Source organism: Sinocyclocheilus rhinocerous, unplaced genomic scaffold (genome assembly GCF_001515625.1).
Source record: "Sinocyclocheilus rhinocerous isolate Xijiao unplaced genomic scaffold, SAMN03320098_v1.1 scaffold14, whole genome shotgun sequence".
Lineage (NCBI taxonomy): Eukaryota > Metazoa > Chordata > Actinopteri > Cypriniformes > Cyprinidae > Sinocyclocheilus > Sinocyclocheilus rhinocerous.
In genome coordinates this window covers 2241123-2246857 of record NW_015629561.1, presented here as the reverse complement: position 1 = coordinate 2246857, position 5735 = coordinate 2241123, and positions in this window count along the sequence as shown.

The window sequence follows — 5735 nt, the reverse complement described above, 5'->3', positions numbered from 1 at the left end:
AACTATATTGAGAATAATGATTAAGTTGTTCACACTAACATATATCCTGTAAAGAATCTATGATTGTTACTTTTTACTTGTTGGTTACACCACATTACATTTTTAGAGTAATTAAATGTACACTTTTGAATGTTGTGTAAGTTTTTCAAAGCCATATGAAACCAACATGAATACAAATATTACACTGCTAAACATAAAACATTATATATATGTTTTATTGGGTGTATATTGTGTATATATATATATATATATATATGTGTGTATGGGAATTGTCGGGCCAGATCTGATCCACATTTGAAAAACAGTATATTATTTTTTTCTTCTTTTAATTTTTTTTGTACCCATTAGGCAATGAGTTAGTATCTTAGTGTCTTTCATATAATGTGAGCATATCTGCTCTGGATCTCACAGAATAATCTCCATATTTAATCACTGGCAGCTTGCTTAAGTAGACTGTGGAGATTTGGAACGCCTCCAGTCAATGCCATTGTGTGGCAGAAGGGCTGTTTTTCAAATGTGGTTCAGATCTGGCCCGACAATTCCCACAGTGCCTCAGTTTCTTCCTAGTAAGTAAGGAAAATTAGTAAAGATCAAAGAGGGTTTAATTCCAAGGCTCAGAGGTTTGGGATGCGTGTATAACTCCCCTCTAGCCCTGCTCTGATCCATCTCTGGGACGTCCTGCACAGAGGAGCATCTGTGTATGAAGCAGAGGGAGTCTGCGAGAAACTGTGAAAAGCATACTAAGAGTGTAGATATGTGTGAAATAGACCAAGACCTGCAGTTTAACACCAAACCTTCTCCATATCCAGTGTCCCTCACACACACACACACATCCCCCATCATTTGCAGTTCAAATAAACACACCAAAATGGTAGGTGTGTGTGTATGTGTGTGCTCCCCTTTCTGCTTGATGCCTGCCTGGGCCATTAATGCCATGTAGGGTGTAACATTTTTCTTGAATTCATATGAGGGAAATGTAAATAAGCAAAGACCACAGCGCAAGATTTAGAGAGATGAGGACTGTTGAAGCGCAAAAAGCTAATGTGGAGAAATAAAGTCCATCGTTCTTTCTCACTCTGTTTCTATTTAGATTTATCACCTTGCTCTTTTCTCATGTTTTTATATTTTAGCTTTTACTTCCTGAATATTATAAACACTACAGTTTGGGGTCAGTACGATTTTTAAAATGTTTTTTAAAAGTAGTCTCTCATGCTCAGCATAAGATTTATTTGGTCAAAAATACAGTAAATACAGTAATATTGTGAAATATTATTACAATGTAACGATTTATATTTCAATTTTAATATGTTTTAAAATGTCATTTATTCATGTGATGGCAAATCTAAATTTTCAGCAGCCATTACTCCAGTCTTTGTCACATGATCCTTCAGAAATAATTTTTAGGTGCTGGTTTGGTGCTCAAGAAACATTTATTATGATCAATGTTGAAAACAGTTGTGCAGTTTTTGTGGAAATGTTATACTTTTTTTCAGGATTCTTTGATGAATAGAAAGCTCAAAAGTACAACATTCATTTGAAATAGACTTTTTTTGTAACATTATAAATGTCACATTTGATCAATTCAATGCATCATTTGCTGAATAAAAGCATTAATTTTATTTTCTTTTTTTTTACTTACTGACCCTAAACTTTAGAACAGTGGTGTATAAAAATTGTACAAGGCACAGTGGCTCTCCAAAGAACCTCTTCCTCTCTCGTCCAAGATATATTATATTTGGCATAGTTTATTATCAGATTGAACTTTAATGCACTTTTCAGATTTCAATTTGGACCTATCACCCGCTATGCATGTCAGTGAGCAAGACACTGTTCAATATGCTCTTTTCTCTATTCTCTAATCTTTTCACACCTATAATTGAATTAGTTCATTTTCCGCCATTCTTGCTTGTTCTTCTATCTTATGAATTTCTGCCTTGTAGCAGTAAAACAAATTAACTCCATTTCTTCCTTCACCATATGCCATTAAATCTCTTTATAGATTAACATCCATAATGAATAGTTTAGATAAAGTCTTCTCTAATAAGTCTCCTCCTCTTTTGTTATGTCATTCCTGGAACATCCTTTTTATTTTATCTTCTGTTGTTTCCATAGCAGCCTGAGCCTTCCTCGTCCTCTAATAGACTGTTGCCCATTTCTGGGTGAAATCAAACTATAATGGGTACTAGTATTCTTGTTTTTCCACCGCTGGCCTCTGGAAATCTCAAAGGTGCAAGGTTAGTCCAGAGGTGATATATCTATTTTAAAGATGAATTGTTGGAAGTGTATGCAGAGCATTTTGGGCTGAGATTTCATATGTCTCTGTCTGATGAAAAATGTATACCATTGATTGTTCTTTCAAATAAATGTCAATAGGTCATTTAATGCAATGATATTCATAAGTGTGGTTTAAATATTGATCCAAACATTTTCTGGGCAATTGAAACTTTAATAAAGTATCATTAAGGTTTCACCAGAGCTACTTTGCTGAAATGTGAGATGCATTGCATATAATCTAACTAATTAAATCATTTTAAAACAGAATAAAATGGCGTTTTTAAATGTGTTAGGAAGATTTAAGGTGATGCATTATAATGACACAAGGTTATTAGTCATGAGAAGTGGAGCATAAGTGTGACTCAACTGTAGTTTCTGTTTTCTGCCAAAATATATCCAAATAAACTTTACATGCACATTTATCTTACCGTTCCTCTTCATCTGTCTCTCTTCTGGACATGTCAGACCTATCTCAGGCTCAGCTCTGTATAAATGACTGTTCCCTGACTGCTGCAGTCTCCTCAAACTAAATATTTAAACAGGGCATACTTGAGCACCCATTTATTTAACTTTAAAGTTTAACTTGCTGCTTTAAAACCATTGAAAATCGCTAAAGGGAAGCTAGAATGCTGTCCTTAGTGATTTCCTTGCACTAAAGGCTATAGTTATCAAAATATTCCTTTTATGTTCTGTTCTTTTGTAAGATTTTTGTGTTGTACAATTTACCGCCATATATTTCAGTAGGTCATGTAAATTACCAAAATCTGCTTTTTTATGTTAAAATGTACTGATAACCACCAAAATAATACAGGTGGCACAATAGAAAACCACAATGGAAATAAGCCTATGGCTTTTTTGTGTATATATCATCTGCAGTTTTTGAAGTGTTTTATGGGTTAGTCTATATGGTGCTTTCCTGTACAATTGTTTTAAATCTTGTCTAATAAAGAAAACAAACAAACAAATGATGAATCAGTTTATTGTGAGTGGCCTTTCCATAAAACATGGCCAGTACTCGTAAAGACAAAACACCATCAGGGTAACAGAAAATGGACACAAAACAGCTTAATGATACCAAAATGAGAAGAAACGCAATTATTTATATAAAACATAATCATGTATGTCATATGTCACACAGGGTAATGTCCTTTTACTGTTTTTCACCATATATTATATGGTGATTCATTTTAACATGCAAAAACCATAAATTTGACAGTATTTTAGGTAAAATTGCATAGAGTGCAATGATAATGCAATGGCTCAGGCCATCCAAATGTAGATTACTTTTTCTTCCGTAGAACAGTAAAGATGATTTTAGCTAAATGGATTGGCTATGGATTAATGTTGTAAATAATGTATAGTTTCTTGCTGACCGATATTTTACTTCCTAAGACCACAATATATCATCAGGAGCCACGGACATTCATTTTCTGTTGCTTGACTCTCAAAGCGACGGTAGCCGTTGACTTGCATTTCATGAATCACCCAGGACCATGGTTTCAGTTAAAAATCTTCTTTGCTGTTCTACTGAAGAATAAAATGTCACCTACATCTTGGATGGCCTGAGGGTGAGTAAATTAACTGGAATTTTTTTGTTGTTGGTTTTTTTTTGGGTGAACTATCCCTTTAACTAATTAACAGAGAAGTGGAACACAAAACACTAATATACTTTACTGATAAAAAAGAGAGAGAAGAAAAAATGATTTATATAAAACATAATGAAGTGTCATGCAGGGTAATGTCCTTTCATTGTTTTTCACCCTAAATTGTAGGGTAATTCATAGTTTTACCATGCAAGAACCATAAATTGGACAGTATTTTACAGTAATATAAAATGCAATGTTAAACCATTTACCATTTTTCATCATATGGTAATGTGACTTAGTTCACCATTAACAGTTTTATTACTGTAGCATTTTTACAGTGCAGTATATCTATTCTTATATTTACTAAAACTTTAAGGATTTCAGTAGCTTGCTGGCAACATAATGCCAGTTTAAATGCATATAGTTCTTTACTTTATAAAAAGACCACTGGCAAGACCATCTCCTGTGTATTTTGTGAGAAATAACATGACTGTGCTGTGGGATGAAACACCTACAACCATCTCTGAGTGGATCTTCTAGTAGTGACTGAATGGAAGTTCAGTGAAATGGGCTCTGGAATGTGATGTAAGACCCTTTGAGAGTCACTAACCCAGCCCCCTCACATTGTTCTGACTGAAAGCACAGGTTTATATTTGTTCATATGATTGCTATGTGCAAGATCGAGGGATGGAGAGAGAGAGAAATGTTTGGAGTAGATGAATCATCAGTGCAGCTCGAATGCTTTGGGTATTTTTAGAGACACTTTATTGTTCTATCTTAAAACAAGCCAAGTGCTCCATTAAATGTACAATATAATAGTCCATGTGCCATGTTGTATCGCCACTTGTAACTCTTCAGTGCGGTAAAAACCTTCTTCGCTACTGTCAAAGCAAATGTGCTCCACTTCTGGCTTGAGTCAGAAAAATGCATGTGGATGGCTCAGAAAACTTCCCATCGTGCTCTGCAGCTGCTGTCCTCCCTTTAATCTGATGCTTTGATGGATGTGGCAGAGCAGTACTTCCGTACAGTGAAGAGCCCTTTCAAAGTGGAAGTGGGGCAGAAATAGCCAGCTAATCCACAAGGTCATACAGGAGCTCAGGGTCCCAATGCAGCTCTGGATAGCTTAATGTAATACACAGCCTGTCTTTTCTTCCCTTTCTTCACATGTACAGGCTGTAAATAGTTAACAAAACTCCAGAGCAAATTGAATTTCAAGCAAAGTCTCTGTTGTAACCCATAAAAATAATTTCACTTTTTATACCACAATCACATATACTGCATTTTTATTTTTTTGCATGTACACTCTAAAAACGGCTGGGTTAAAAACAACCCAATTTGGGTTATTTTGGCAACCCAGCGCTGGGTCAAAAAGGGACGAACCCAGCGCTGGGTTGTTTTAACCCAACAAGTTGGGTTATAATGTTTGACCCAGCATGGGTTGCTTTTTTTATGGTTTAAAATTACTACACTGCTAGGCTAAAATGAACCCAAATCAAGCTAGGCATTAAACCTACGTGTGAAAGAATGTGAGCATGTGTATGAATGAGTGTAAACTCCATTTCTACTAAACAACAACACAGAACAAGCATTTAACATTTAGTTTTTTACAAATTATACACTTACAGTTTGTTTCATAGTCCATGAATACAGATCAGGCATCGCTGCCAATTTTCATGATCTCTTTAGGATAATTGATGTATAGTCATGAAGAAGCCCCATCAGCACAGCAACGGCATCTTTTACATTATCCAGGGGCAGCCTCCTCCTTTAAAACCACTGTTGCATCAGTTTGGGGGAAAGTACATTCCAACCCAGCACCGCTGAGTTATTGATCAAGACCAATTTTCAACCCAAAATTGGATTGGATTAAAGATT